General features: G+C 44.7%; 1 pseudogene; it reads right to left on the bottom strand.

Moving 5' to 3' along the window:
- Positions 1-485: 485 nt before the first annotated feature.
- LOC141027327 (uncharacterized) lies at positions 486-1,740 on the bottom strand (annotated as a pseudogene).
- Between the last annotated feature and the right edge of the window lie 14,927 nt (positions 1,741-16,667).

The following is a 16,667-nucleotide window of genomic DNA, read 5'->3' as shown; positions in this document are numbered from 1 at the left end:
GCGGAATCCCCAAGAACATGAGCAGACCCTGACGGAAACCCTGAGCACCTCGAAATGAATCACCCTCATCGTGCTTCATAAAACGCACAAAACGATCATTGCCTAGAGGTTGAGGCGGCATCTGAAGAAGAGAAAACCTGACTGCAGCATCCCGAAGCTCGAAAAGACCGACCGATCAAATCCAAGGCTGAGCAGACCTCACCAATACCCCATGAGCTTGCAACCACTGGACCACTTCCTCCCTAGCAGCACCAATCTGATCGGGAGGGGGGATGGGCATTACCTCAGCAAGCATGAATTCCTCATGGCGGCGCACAAGTGGGGTATGTGGCGTCACATAGGTCCGAGGCAGACGAGCATCACCGCCGTCCACAATGTGATGGCCAGCCGGCACATACAGCATGGGGTCGAGAGGGAAGTTAGCCATCGGAGGGGAACAGTCCGGGCTGGAAGCAGGCGGCAAGAAGTCCGGTGGGGGAGGGGTCTCAGGTGGCAAGAAGTCCGGTGGGGGAGGGGTCGCAGGCGGCGCTGTCGAAGGCATTTTGGGACCAGGACTGATGGAACAAGGCAAAGCAGTAAATGCGGAAGTGCAAGAGGAGTCCAAGTTTGGTAAAAGCTATGTCAGAGAGATATTCTCGGTGGGAGCTGAGCGATCCTCGGAAGTTGCAACGTTACCGGGTTTTGGTTTCCAAACCAAACCCAAAATACTAGCAAACTTGTTACAATCCTTTTTACCATGCCCCACCCGCAGACAAGAGGTACAACGCAATTTAGATGTGCACGCCACAGCAAAATGACCCTTAGATAAGCAGATCTGACACGTTAAAATTTCATCTACCATGCCCGTAATCAAATTATCAAAATCTTCGTCTGCTTGCTGAGAAGACGGAATGGAAAGCCCAGAAGATAGCACCGGCTCCACCTGGACCGTGGACCGTGAAGGAGACGGCCCAACATGGGAAGGCACGTCCACATCCGGAGAGCCAATTCCGCCCGAGATAGACGGCGACCCATTCGCAGCTGGTTGAAGATCCCTAACCGTTCCAAAGGAAATGGAGGGGTAGTTGTCATCCACCGGAGCTCAGCGGGCGGCGAAGGGTGGATGATCACCCGTTCATGCCTAGGAAGCGTGTACCCCGCATCCTCAACAGTTTGAATGCAAGTCTGCGTGGCCGGATAACGATAACCACGACAAGCAGGATAATTCTGGAACTGTGAAAACGAGAGCTTCTTGGCAGGGGCATGTGATGATTTTATCGAAGATTTACGGGGCTTGGTGTGCATAGCCAACATGCCAAGGGTAGCTCGACGTTTGGAAGGGCTAACAATGATCCACTCGGCATCACATTCCAATTTCCAAAGCTTGAACTCACGGCCCCAATTTGGGCCACCATTACCCCAAAGATGAAAGAAACATTTAAAATGATCACAAGAGAAGGAACGGAGCCTGAGAATGATTAAAGCCACAGCCTTGCAAGAAACGTGAAAACCAAAAACCCTCTCCGTGATCATAAAAACCATGAACTCAATAGGAGAACCTCCGATGGCCGCCTCAAGCGCCGCTGCCACCGAATCCTCAGTCAAACGAAAATCATGCCGGCCAAAAGAAATTACCATGGTGAAGAAGCCCGTGTCATCCATGGGGTGCACCGAAAAACCCGTAGATTGAAAAACCTTCTCCGCAAAAACCAGACCCTTGGAGAAGTCCAAGCCAAGGGTGGATCCATCAGCAGAACCCATAGAGATGGGTATTAAAACGTAGATCTCAGTGCGCCAGAGAGATCTAGTGGAAAGGAAATGAAATTTGGTGGCTAGGGGAGGAGATCACCGGAGGTGGTGGCGATCGCCGGGGTGGGGGTGGGAGCGCCTATCATCCTATAATACCCATCACATAATGGTTGATGCGCTACTGCTACAATTGCCAGGGCGTTTCCCCCAAACCATGTATTGTAGTAGTGCCCTTCCAATAGACACGCCACTGCTAACGTACTTAGCAGTAGCGCGTTGCGCCAACACTCGCTACTGCTAAAGTCTCATCCCCCCTCGCGCCTAAGTTTAATCCCATACTTCTAAGCGAACAGGGTGTTTACCACCTTAAATACGTTACTTCTCAAACCATCAAAAGCACTTGGTCTTCATTGAACTCTATGTGTAGGATCTGTGGCCGCAATAGGAATCTTCACCGGTTCTTAAAAACCAGGGAAGATTCCTTTTGACAATTTAGATTCTACACAAAAAGATCATTGATGACTAATGTATTTTTGATTTTTTTACATGCTTAACCTTAGCAGTAGCGCGTTTGCAGAAGGCGCTACTGCTATGGATATTAGCAGTAGCGCGTTATCCTATCCAGCGCTACTGCTAAGTTTAATTTTACCTTCCCGAACCGGCCGCCCCCACTCTCCCTCTCCACTCTCACTTCCCCGCACCCACCATCGTCCGCCGCTGCCGCCGTTCCCCGACAACCGTCGTCGCCCACCGCCGCCGCCGCTCCTACTCCTCCTCCACTGAGGTAATTCCTCCTTCCTGCCGCCCCTCCTCCTTCCTCCCCCCTCCTCCGGCCGCCCCCTCCTCCTCCGTCCGCCCCCTCCTCCGGCCGCCCCTCCTCCTCCCTCCTCCTCCCCCTCCACTCCTCCTCCGGCCGCCCCCTCCTCCCTCCTCTTCCTCTCTACTCCCTCCTCCTCCCTCCTCCTCCTCCTCCGCTCCTCCCTCCTCCTCCTCCTCCCTCCTCCCTCCTCCCTCCATCTCTCCTAAACCCTAAACCTTTTTTGTACTGTTCTTGTATAATGTAGTTTTTTTTACTATTTTTAGTAACAAAATTATTTTTTTATTTATAGTAAGTGCTTTGTTGAACTAGTTGAATTAATAGAACTATTTTATTTTTAGTAAGAAAATTTAGGTATATGAAATTTGATGATCTAATTAAAATTTTACTATAGAACTAGTTTATTTTTAGTAAGAAAATTAATAGAACTAGTTTATTTTTAGTAAGTGCTTAGTTGAACTAGTTGAATTAATAGAACTAGTTGAATTTATGTCATTATCACTTTGTCATCAAAGAATGCTATATGAGATTTGATGATCTAATTAAATTTTTACTAGGTGGAATATGCAGGCTTTGTACAGTCGTGTCTCCTTGGAGTGATCGTCATCCGAGCTACCTCTACTTCCTCTACACCCAAGTCGGTGAGCTAAAATTCCACCTCGTCTTTATCCACTCCTCGGTGTGTTGAATAGAGTAGAACTAGGGTATTTAGTCTGTGAGCTCATGTGCGAATGCTTATGATAATTGATCCGGATGGAATTGCAAGTTTAAGCATGCATCATTTTATGTGTATGAACATCTTTGTATCACTGGGAAAATCTGAGTGGCCTATGTTTTGCCGGAGTGTTGATTCATTTCCGTTCCAGCAAATTTCAGGCGCTCGATATGTCCTATTTTAGCAAAGGTCATGCCGGATTTTTTCGTGAATTTAAGCATGACTTGTGTTAGAATATGTAGGAAATATCGAGTGCCCTGGATTTGTGTGTTGAGTTTCCTGGTTGTTGCCTTCGATCGATTTTCAATTAATGTTTCAACTATGAACATAGGAAATGTCTGGCGACGAAAAGGATTTTGGTATTTGCGAATACTGTGAAGACGAGCGCGGCCTGTGTGACAGAATCTTCCTAGTTGATGATAGGTGCTTCAACATCAAGCTGGACGAGAACTTCGAAGTGGATACAGTAAGTCACAACGACAAGTCTTTTTTCGTAATTAAGCATGATTTCTGCTTCATTTGCTTCAACTTATAATTTATTTTTTTACTATTCTACTAGCGTATCCCCTGCCATGCAAGAGTTTTTGTCTTAGATAAGATAGGTTTCAGTCCTATGAAAACTATGGAGGTAAAGAGAGTTTACTTGAAGACCGAGCATGGTTATTCTTTCCTCGCAAAATTATACAATGCAGCCACCTACACCTATTTTGAATGCAAAACTTGGCAAGCACTATGCAAGGCTTATGCATTTGAGCCTGATATGGTTATCACCTTTGATATTCGTACAGAAGATGATATTGAAGATAATAGAGACATCTGGGTCGATGTGCAGACGCCTCCAGTTCTACCATTATGTGAGTTTCTCAACCATATTTAGTCTTTGATATTGTTTATTCAAAAATAGATGACAACTAATTTCTATTGACAGCTTATTTCCATTCAAGCAAACATGTCTGGCACTTGGTAGACATGACCGTCCACTATCCCGGGGCTGAACTAAACTGCGAGGAGATAAGTCATTATGTTAAATGGCTTCAGGATCTTGATGCTGTCAAGACAAATTATTTTCCTGGACTTAAAAAATCTTAGTACTCAAAATGTGCGACCAATAGTGTTTGTATTGAACTACTGTCACATCTATTTAGGAAAGATGGTAAGATTTTTACTATTAGTCCACAGTGCATCTTTTGCATACATTATTTTTTAAGTTAAACTTCATTGCTAAGTATGTTACTATATGATGTTCTTCAACAGGGACTCCCGATGATAGTTGTGCCTTAGTGGATCGAGACTAAAGGTCGCATGTCAATGATTAGCTTACGGCTAAGACATCCTACATTGCACATGAGTGCATTCAGGATTTCTAAAACCGAGGAATGCTTAATAGTGAAAGACTGGAGCAGAACTGTGAATGATCGCAGAGAAGTACTAGGGGGCAGCAATCAGAAGCGCAACCCACGATTAGGAGACAGCTTCATCTGCATGCTCCAACATGATGAAGCAGGAGTGCTACACATGTTCTATGCTATTTTACCTGAGAGAGAGAGAGAGCAGCAGGAGTGATTAGCCAGCTAGAATAAGTTTGAAGATGATGATGCGCTACACTATGACTATGATGATTAAATAGCTAGTGTTGGTGGTAATGACTATGATGATTATTATTAGCTAGTGTTCGTGGTGATTAGATAGCTACACTATGACTATGATGATTAAATAGTGGTAATGACTATGATGATTATTAGCTAGTATTGTTGGTGATGATATGATGCAAGAGTTTTTATATTAATATGATGATGATGATCATGATTATCATGATGATTTGTTATTATGATCATGATTAGTTATTATATCATTGGTGGAAGGCGGATTAGATTCATGTGGATGGACCAAAAGTGACCAAAAGTTGAATTAGTAGGATTGTCGTCCTAATTCAACTTTTGATTCATCCAAAAGAATCTAATCCACGTTTCTTCCTCACAATGATATATTAATTCATCATGGACATAATGATATAACAACCTCTTGATAACCCACAAGTATAGGGGATCGCAATAGTTTTCGAGGGTAGAGTATTCAACCCAAATTTATTGATTCGACACAAGGGGAGCCAAAGAATATTCTCAAGTATTAGCAGTTGAGTTGTCAATTCAACCACACCTGGAAACTTATTATCTGCAGCAAAGTATTTAGTAGCAAAGTAATATGATAGTAGTGGTAACGGTAACAAAATTATTATTTTTGGGTTTATAGTGATTATAACAGTAGCAACGGAAAATTAAATAAGCGAAGAACAATATATGAAAAGCTCCTAGGCAATGGATCAGTGATGGATGATTATGTTGGATGCGATCAAACATGCAATAGTTATAACATAGGGTGACACAGAACTAGCTCCAGTTCATCAATGTAATGTAGGCATGTATTCTGAATATAGTCATACATGCTTATGGAAAAGAACTTGCATGACATCTTTTGTCCTACCCTCCCGTGGCAGCGGGGTCCTATTGGAAACTAAGGGACATTAAGGCCTCCTTTTAATAGAGTACCAGACCAAAGCATTAACACTTAGTGAATACACGAACTCCTCAAACTACGGTCATCACCGGGAGTGGTCCCGATTGTTGTCACTTCGGGGTTACACGATCATAACACATAGTAGGTGACTATTGACTTGCAAGATAGGATCAAGAACTCACATATATTCATGGAAACATAATAGGTTCAGATCTGAAATCATGGCACTCGGGCCCTAGTGACAAGCATTAAACATAGCAACGTCATAGCAACATCAATCTCAGAACATAATGGATACTAGGGATCAAACCCTAACAAAACTAACTTGATAACATGATAAATATCATCCAACCCATCACCGTCCAGCAAGCCTACGATGGAATTACTCACGCACGGTGGTGAGCATCATCAAATTGGTGATGGTGGAAGGTTGATGATGACGATGGCGATGGATTCCCCTCTCCGGAGCCCCGAACGGACTCCAGATCAGCCCTCCCGAGAGAGTTTAGGGCTTGGCGGCGGCTCCGTATCGTAAAATGTGATGAATCCTTTTCTCTGATTTTTTTTCTCCCCGAAAGTGAATATATGGAGTCAAGATGGACATCGGTGGAGCATCAGGGGGCCCACGAGGCAGGGGGGCGCGCCCAGGGGGTAGGAGCGCCCCCACCCTCATGGACAGGGTGTGGGCCCCCTGACGTGGATCTTTTCGCCAGTATTTTTTATATATTCCAAAAATAATCTCCGTTGATTTTCAGGTCATTCCGAGAACTTTTATTTCTGCACAAAAATAACACCATGGCAATTCTGCTAAAAACAACATCAGTCCGGGTTAGTTCCATTCAAATCATGCAAGTTAGAGTCCAAAACAAGGGCAAAAGTGTTTGGAAAAGTAGATACGACAGAGACGTATCAACTCGCCCAAGCTTAAACCTTTGCTTGTCCTGAAGCAATTCAGTTGATAAACTGAAAGTGATAAAGAAAAACTTTTACAAACTCTGTTTGCTCTTGTTGTTGTAAATATGTAAAGCCAGCATTCAAGTTTTCAGCAAAGATTATGAACTAACCATATTCACAATAACATTTAGGTCTCATGTTTACTCATATCAATGGCATAATCAACTAGCGAGCAATAATAATAAATCTCGGATGAAAACACTTTCTCAAAACAATCATAATATGATATAACAAGATGGTATCTCGCTAGCCCTTTCTGAGACCGCAAAACATAAATGCAGAGCACCTTTAAAGATCAAGGTCTGACTGGAATTGTAATTCATGGCAAAAGAGATCCAGTCAAGTCATACTCAATGTAAACTAAGAATAATACATGCAAATGACAGCGGTGCTCTCCAACTGGTGCTTTTTATTAAGAGGATGATGACTCAGCATAAAAGTAAATAGATAGGCCCTTCCCAGAGGGAAGCAGGGATTTGTAGAGGTGCCAGAGCTCGATTTTAAAATAGAGATGAATAATATTTTGAGCGGTATACTTTCATTGTCAACATAACAACCAAGAGATCTCGATATCTTCCATGCTACACACATTATAGGTGGTTCCCAAGCAGAATGGTAAAGTTTATACTCCCCCACCACCAACAAGCATCAATCCATGGCTTGCCCGAAACAACGGGTGCCTCCAACTAACAACAATCCTGGGGGAGTTTTGTTTGCAATTATTTTGATTTGATTTGAGCATGGGACTGATGGGCGTCCCGGTGACCAGCCATTTTCTCGTGAGTGAGGAGCGGAGTCCACTCCTCTTGAGAATAACCCGCCTAGCATGGAAGATACAGACAACCCTAGTTGATACATGAGCTATTCGAGCATACAAAACAGAATGTTTATTTGAAGGTTTAGAGTTTGGCACATACAAATTTACTTGGAACGGCAGGTAGATACCGTATATAGGAAGGTATGGTGGACTCATATGGAATAACTTTGGGGTTTATGGAATTGGATGCACAAGCAATATTCCCGCTTAGTACAAGTGAAGGCTAGAAAAAGACTTTGAAGCGACCAGCTAGAGAGCGACAACAGTCATGAACATGCATTAAAATTAATCAACACTGAATGCAAGCATAAGTAGGATATAATTCACCATGAACATAAATATCGTAGAGGCTCTGTTGATTTTATTTCAACTACATGCGTGAACATGTGCCAAGTCAAGCCATTCGAATTGTTCAAAGGAGGATACCACCCCATCATACCACATCACAACCATTTTAATAGCATGTTGGCACGCAAGGTAAACCATTATAAACTCCTAGCTAATAAAGCATGGCATAAGCAACTATAATCTCCAATTGTCATTGCAAATGTGTTTCATTCATAATAGGCCGAATCAGGAACGATGAACTAATCATATTTACAAAAACAAGAGAGGTCGAGTTCATACCAGCTTTTCTCATCTCAATCAGTTCATCATATATCGTCATTATTGCCTTTCACTTGCACAACCAAATAGTGTGGATAATAATAATAGTGCACGTGCATTGGACTAAGCTGGAATCTGCAAGCATTCAATTCAAGGGAGAAGACAAGGTAATATGGGCTCTTTGTTAGATCAACAATAATGCATATAAGAGCCACTCAACATTTTCATCATGGTCCTCTCCTCTCGACCCCCAAAGAAAAGAAACAAAACTATTTACACGGGAAAGCTCCCAACAAGCTAAACAACAACGAGAAATCTTTTTGTTTTTTTCTTTTTAATTACTACTACTACAGGCATGGAAAGTAAACTAGCTAAAAGCTACAACTAATTTTTTGGGTTTTTCTTAAGGTTTTTCAAACAGGCAAGAAGAAAGCTTAAAAAGAAAATTAAACTAGCATGGATGATACAATGAAAAAGTATGAGCACCGACAACTGGCATGAGTGTGTGAACATGAATGTAATGTCGGTGAGAAATACTTACTCCCCCAAGCTTAGGCTTTTGGCCTAAGTTGGTCCATGCCCATGGATGGCCTGGTGGATATTCGAAGTTGAAGCTGGGGTCGTACTGAGATGCATCAGCTACTGCCTGAAGGGCTGCAACTTGGAGGCGAGCTGCCTCCGACCTCCTCTCGTACTCGTTCGCCTCCTCCCTGGTTATAACATGTCTCCTTTTTGCCTGAAAGTCAAAGAAAGTAGGAGCAGGGAGAGCGATGTGATAGGTGCGTCGTCTGTCAAAGATTAGTCGGTACTGGAGGGACTGATTGTTCCTCTCAACAAACTGATGACGAAGCATAGCATTATAATCTAAATAAGCACGAGGCAACTCAATATCATCTCCACGTATGGGTATCTCAAGAAAATCAGCTAAACGGGTTGCGTAAATTCCACCAAAGAAATCTCCATTAATACTATTATTATGCAACCTATGTGCAGCAATGGCCCCCAAGTTATATTGTCTATCTCCCAATACAACACTCTTGAGAACACTAAGATCAGGAACACACATGTGACATGCCTCATCCTTACCATTAATGCATCTACCTATGAAGAGAGCAAGATAATATATGGCAGGAAAATGAATGCTCCCTATGGTAGCTTGTGTTATTTCCCTAGATTCCCCCACAGTTATACTATCAAGAAAGTCTTTATATTCAGATTTGCGAGGTTCACTAACACTACCCCACTGCGGGAGTTTACAAGCAGTATTAAAATCTTCTAAGTCCATGGTATAAGATTTATCATAAAGATCAAACAGGACAGTTTGAGAATTGCGTGATGATTTAAATTTAAACCTTCTCACAAATGAATCAGTTAAATAGAGGTACTGCCGGCACTTATCTGCCTCGAAGCTCTCCAGATCAGCGTTACGCACATATGCGTCAAATTCTTCCTTGATTCCTGCCTGAACCATGAAGTCTTCTGACGGCCATTGACAAGGCCGCACTTGAGCATCCCTTGGTAGTTCATTGTCCGGCTCGCGTATTGCGGGCCTGGGTCCTTGCTTCCTTGAGGAACCACCTTGGTACATTTTCCTAAACATATTTCCTCCTCTGAAAAATTTCTGAAATTTTTAGTAACTCAAAATAAAAGTGAACCAAACTCAACAAGATTGATAGCAACAACTCCTACAAGTGCCTAGAGGCTATATCATGCATTAAAACGACTTTTGACCATATAAATTTGACATGCAAGCTCCAGAACAGGGTCCCCTAAGCAGCAAAAATTTGCAATAAATAAAGCACTAGAACAAAAACTAATTGGACCATTGGAGGAGTCACATACCAAAGAACAATCCCCCAAAGCAGTTTTGTGAATGGAGCTTTGAGCAAGCAGATCAAAAATGGCAGCAAGATGAGCAAGAACTCGGGTTTGAGCTGGCTAGTGATTTTTTCTGGAGCAAGATGAAGTGTGTGGATGCAAGGATAAGTGGAGGGGACCCATGTGGAGTCCACGAGGCAGGGGGTGTCGGTGTCAAAACCGGCGGATCTCGGGTAGGGGTCCCAAACTGTGCGTCTAGGATCAATGGTAACAGGAGACGGGGGACACAATGTTTACCCAGGTTCGGGCCCTCTTGATGGAGGTAATACCCTACTTCCTGCTTGATTGATCTTAATGATATGAGCATTACAAGAGTTGATCTACCACGAGATCATAGAGGCTAAACCCTAGAAGCTAGCCTATGATTATGATTGTTATTCTCTCTATCGACTAGCCTGGCCTTGGTTTACATAATGCACCCGAGGCCTAGGATAACAAGAGTCCTAGCCGAATACGCCGGTGGGGAGGAGTCCTTGTCTTGATCACCAAGTCTTGTGGAATCTTCCTTTTATGCGGCAGCTGTCCGAACTGGCCCATGAGTATACGGCCATGGGGGTCCTCGGCCCAATCTAACAGATCGGGAGATGCCGTGGTGAGTAACCCCTAGTCCAAGGCACCGTCAGTAGCCCCCTGAACTGGTCTTCAAGTTAGGGACGCTCCTCGATTCTTCCGAACTATTCTTCATCTTTGGTCATCGGTCTTGAAAAGTGGTTCAACAAATTTTCCCATCGTCTGTCTTGAGGATTGCCGAGCTAAATCTGACGAGTTTATACGTCGGGTATCCGAGGAGCCCTTAAGTCTTCGGCCTTTATCAATGCCTTGTTATTTTTATGCCACGCCTCAGGTTTGAAGTTGTTCCCGTGCGGCGGTGTCCTCTTGCATCCGAGCCGCAACACCGGACTGCATTCGAGGTATCCTTTGCAGCCAAGCACCAACGCTGGACTGTGTCCAAGCTCCAACACCATACTATATCCGAGGTGTCATAGATCACCTTGGTTCAAAAAAGTTAAAGGAGTTTAGCCGAGCTTAATGCCGGAAATGCCCTCTATGGAGCCAGCCACTGGCGCCCGAGCTTTATGCCGGACTGCTTCCGAGGTGGTGCACCACCCGACAGCGGGCTGATGTTTTACGGATTTTATTTCCGATGCGCGTAAATTTATTAGCTGTCAACATGTATAACTAGTAGCCCTCAAGGTGTGTGTCGGTCTAAAACCCGAGATGCACCTGAAGGAAAACAAGAAACCGCTGATCCTAGTAGCCCCTGAGACTCAGGTCGATGCGCGAAATTGGCCTGAGGATCAACTCCTAGCTCGGTAGCACACGTAGGAATAGAAACACAGTGTAATATATTAGAGATAATAGTGATCGGCGAACGGGCCCTTGAGAGAGGGTCTTGAAAAGTTGTCGTAATATATTTAGCTTGACGCCGGATAGGTCCAAATGGTACCTATTGTTACCTGAAGACACGTTTGCCCATAGTTCGGTCAAGCCGAACACTTGGCAGTTGGAATTTTCTGCATTGAAATAGGCAATGCAGTAGCCCCCGAGACACTGGTCGGGTGGCAACACCAGATCAAGGGATCGATGTGCCCCTTTAATATTTGTAAATAATGAGCGCAAAGCCCAGTAGCCCCCGAGCCTTAATGTGGGCACGGGTGGCCGAATTAAGGATCGATATCCAGAGTAAAACCACAGATTATGTGTAATGATTCTATGTATCCAAGTACTTTACATCATTATTTTGACTCCATTGTGATCGTTTATCAGTTGAAAGTGGCCCATCGTCGGCTTCTACCCCTTTGTAGATACTACGCAGGGTGTTTCCGCAATAACAAGAGAACCCTTAGCCGACGTCTCGGTGCCCGAAGGCAGTTGTGTTAGCGGAAACGAGGCGATTAGATATGCGGGCTTTATAACTTTCGCTTAGTCATAGGAGCTTTAAACTGGGGAAGCTAGCTATGAGCCCCTGGTTAGTGTTCGGCGACATCCGAGGTCAAGCCATAAACACTTCGGCCAATGTTATGAACGGCCCGTCATTTAACATAGTCATCGGATCGCTGACCAGTTTACACTTATTGTGACAGTCAGTTTTTGGCTTTCTCCACTGAGGTGCTTAACCATGCGAGCTGGAAGCACAATCGCAGTGGTTCTCCCTTTGCACACCTAGCCGAACAAAGCGGAACGTAGGAGGCAAGCACAGGAGCCGGGCAACCCAACTATTGACCAAAGACATAATTCGAAACCAATGCATATATAGTAGTGTCCGAGAATGTTTTTGCCGAATCTCTAAAGGTGTCCGGCGTTGCACTGCGAGACTTATGCTGGAAACACACAAATAGTTTAAAAGTGCCATAGGCTTGGAAAACCAAAGAACGTCAGTGAAAACTTGACGTCCGAACAAGATCAAGTGTTCGGTGCCAATCTGAAAATTGGACTTTAGAAAAAAAAGTGCTTCTGTCGTGCTTTAACATGACACATCCTATCTAAAGACTTGAAGCGGGTCAGCCTACGGCTTCAACCTCCTATCCCGAAGGCAGAGTACTTCTCATTAGGCCAGTTTAGCAAACTAAACTCTAGCGGCTTTGAGAGGGAAATTAGGCTCCCCGGCTAGTGACCACACACTTGTGTCGAAAAAAGGAGTGATAAATAATAATAATAATAATAAACAAAAAAAACTTTGCAACGACTAAGAACAAGAACACTTATTATAAAACGGTTCATATAAATTTAAGAGCCCCCAAGTGACTTGGGTAAAAGGATTTTATGTATAATGATTCTATGTACCGAAGTACTTATATCATATCTGTGTTCACCCGAACTTTAAACGCGTCTTAACCGACCGTCGGCTTCTCCCTCTTCGGTCAAGAGCCGAAAAGTGTTATGTACTCCACCTGTCGAGAATATTGACGGTGTTTTCGATAACCAGGCAATCAGGCCATAAGGCTGTAACAGACAAAGCGCGCTCAGGGAACTTATGCTATATTACTGAAGAAATGTAAGAAGCATCTTCGAAGAAAATAGTACCCCCACCGATACCTTTCTTCGGTTGCTCATTGCTACTATGAGACTTGTGCAATAGATTTTTTGTACTCATGAGTTCCGTTGTGTGCCGACCATAATTGAAAACAATAAGAGCGCTAGCTTTCGGCTTCACCCAGTCTGAGGTCCGCCTCGGATAACCCGATCGTGACAATCGCAGAGGTGCTCCCTTTACTTCCTAGCCGAACAATCGGGAACGTAGGGGTAAACACAGGAGCGAGGCAACCCAGCTTGCAAATCGCTTAAGTCAACATGGTGCATATTGTGGCATAATACACGAACAAGGAACGAAGCCGTACAAGTGTAATCATTTGCAAGAGGAAAGCCTTCATAAAGGAAGCCCCCAAGTAAACGGGGTATTTGAATTTGTGTGTCACAAACAAAGTTTTGACAAGGAGATTTTTTCCAAGCAACTTTTTTCCAACAAAGTATAGTGCTTGGCCGAACCGAACACAAGTTAAAAATTTAAAACTTTGAGCATGAAAGCGACTTAGCTGGTTAATGTGTTCGACATTGATGACGCGGTCCGAGCTTGATGCGGGACAAGGTTCCATCCCCCAAGCCGGTCCGAGGTGGCGGAGCGGAGAGCTCAGCACTCCGAAGTGGTGACATAGCACGGTCAATGCAGGCCGGCAGAGTGATGCCGAAGTCCCTGGCATGGGGTAATGAAGTGTTGACGAAGCCCCCCGTCCAGCCAAGGTGACGTTGTATGTCAGTACGCCGAGTTGACGATACTGCCCAACCCGGATCATTTTCCTGTGCACAAAAAATAGTGCAAAACCGGAGATAATAGTAATAATAATAAAAAAATCATTGCATAATAAATAATTTATGCAAAGTGGGTAATAAAAGAAATATGGCCTGGCGCCGAAGTTAATGTCGATGCAGGGCGTCGGCGTGATGCCGTAAAGGCGTGGCAAAGCCTGAATTCACAGGTCGGTCCGAGTTCCGGATGCGGCGTTCGCCGGACTATGTACGGAAACTGACCGAACCACCATGCGACCGTCGTTAATGCGGCCACCATTTGATAGACCTGCGTACATGTGATGGACAAACCAGAGTAATAATTCCTTGGAAAAAATGAACCCAAACAAGCAAAAAATACTAGGATTAATAGCACCTGGTTTATTTGTTGTAGCAATCCGAAGAAAGGTGATTCCCAAAATTGGGACTCGATCCGCACACCCATTGCCTGATGGGCGATAAAGCAACGGCATGGCGATGCTGGCAAAGGTTGGCTCGCCGAGGCAAAGCCCTCGGCCCAGCTAACGTGACGGAGCTGGTCGGCTAGTGACGCCGAAGTCTCCGGAGTAGGTTGATGAAGAGATGGCGACGCCCCCGGTCCAGCCGAGAAGTCGAAGCCTCGATGTTAGCCGATGAGTAGAAGTAGGTCGGCGTGATGGACACCGGCTTGAAGGAGCAACAGTGCGGCCCTGCCGATGCAAGTCGTGACGTGGTCAATGGCGGCTTGATGAAGTGACCGTGCGGCGATGCCAGTGTGCCCGCTCCATGTAATCCGTGGGGCAGCGATGTTGGTGATTATTTATCCTTCGTGATGCCGAACTCCTGTTTGGCTCGCTGAGACGATGATCCGAAGAAGTTGAGCTCGGCTCAACAAAGTGACGACGTGTCTAGCGCAGGTCGGCAGCCGTGGAGCAATATTGCCGGACTGGTTTGACACCAGCATGATGGTGAAGATCATGTTCAAAAGATTTTAAAGTTAGTGAGATCTGTTCGGGAACAAAACACAATACCCCATACAAAACTTCCTTCGAAAAGGATGTCCGAAATCCCGTTCATAAAAAAGACGAACTCGGGTCGGATTCGTTTTCGCGCAGAAAACATATCCAAAAAGTGATGCACTAATCGGAAGGTTCCCGAAGTTTGGACGGTCGGATCGAGCTGAAATTTTGAGGGGTGGTAGATATAGGTATTCCGCAGCCGATCGACGGTTGGATCTTCCAAAGGACGTCCGAGCTAGAAGCTGGACACCACGCCCTAAACTCGTCCAGATTCCCGTCTAGATTTGACAGGGCTCCGGTATATCGCGGATTGCCAGAGATTCCTCCATCGGAACTCGACGAAATTTTACAGGGTGTTTGTAGAGTCAATTCTGCACAATTCCATCGAAGCAATCGTTAAAATGACACTTGAGGAGGCGGTGGCGGCGGATACAAGTTCGCTGTCCAGAAAAACAGCACGGTCGCCCGAGGGCAATGTTGACGTTGAGCCCCGAGGCTCCTTGGATGATTCCTCCATGATCTTGATAGAGATCGGAGTTCATGTTGATGAAGGCCCTCATCCGAACATGATGATCGGAGGTAGGGCGCAGTCCTCGGTCCAGCCAAGGTGACCAGCCGAGCCGGTGACGAAGAAGCCGACGTCGCAGTTGATCTGCAGGCGAGCCATCGATCTTTTGCCGAACACACAGTGGAACTCTCAATGAAAGCACCAATGCCGGTGTCAAAACCGGCGGATCTCGGGTAAGGGGTCCCGAACTGTGCGTCTAGGATCGATGGTAACAGGAGACGGGGGACACAATGTTTACCCAGGTTCGGGCCCTCTTGATGGAGGTAATACCCTACTACCTGCTTGATTGATCTTAATGATATGAGTATTAGAAGAGTTGATCTACCACGAGATCGTAGAGGCTAAACCCTAGAAGCTAGCCTATGATTATGATTGTTATTCTCACTATCGTCTAGCCTGGCCTTGGTTTATATAATGCACCCGAGGCCTAGGATAACAAGAGTCCTAGCCGAATACGCCAGTGGGGAGGAGTCCTTGTCTTGATCACCAAGTCTTGTGGAATCTTCCTTGTATGCGGCAGCTGTCCGAACTGGCCCATGAGTATACGGCCACGGGGGTCCTCGGCCCAATCTAACAGATCGGGAGATGCCGTGGTGAGTACGCCCTAGTCGAGGACACCGTCAGGGGGGGCGCGCCCTCCACCCTCGTGGGCACGTGGCTTCTCCCCCTGCTGTGTTCTCAATGCCTAAAATCCTCAAATATTCTAGAAAAAAATCATATTTCATTTTCAGAGCATTTGGAGAACTTTTATTTTCAGGGTATTTTTTATTGCATGCATAATTCAGAAAACAGACAGAAAATACTATTTTTGCTTTATTTAACATAAATACAGAAAGTAAAAAGAGGGTACAGAAAGTTGTGTTTTCTAACTTAATCCATCTCATGCTCATCAAAAGGAATCCATTAACAAGGTTGATCAGGTCTTGTTAACAAACTCATTTCGAATAACATGAAACCGGAGAAATTTCGAATAACACTAGGTTACCTCAACGGGGATATGCACGTCCCCAACAATAAGAATATCATATTTCTTCTTGATAGTAGGAAGAGGAAATTCAAAACCTCCAATAGTAATCGTTGAAATTTTTCCAATAGAATTGATACTGTGGACTTGAGGTTGTTTCCTCGGAAAGTGTACCGTATGTTCATTACCATTAACATGAAAAGTGACATTGCCTTTGTTGCAATAGATAACAGCCCCTGTAGTATTCAAGATGGGTCTTCCAAGAATAATGGACATACTATCATCCTCGGGAATATCAAGAATAACAAAGTCCGTTAAAATAGTA

Source organism: Aegilops tauschii, chromosome 7, assembly GCF_002575655.3.
Source record: "Aegilops tauschii subsp. strangulata cultivar AL8/78 chromosome 7, Aet v6.0, whole genome shotgun sequence".
In the NCBI taxonomy this organism is placed as follows: Eukaryota; Viridiplantae; Streptophyta; class Magnoliopsida; order Poales; family Poaceae; genus Aegilops; species Aegilops tauschii.
This window is presented reverse-complemented; position numbering and strand designations above follow the sequence as displayed.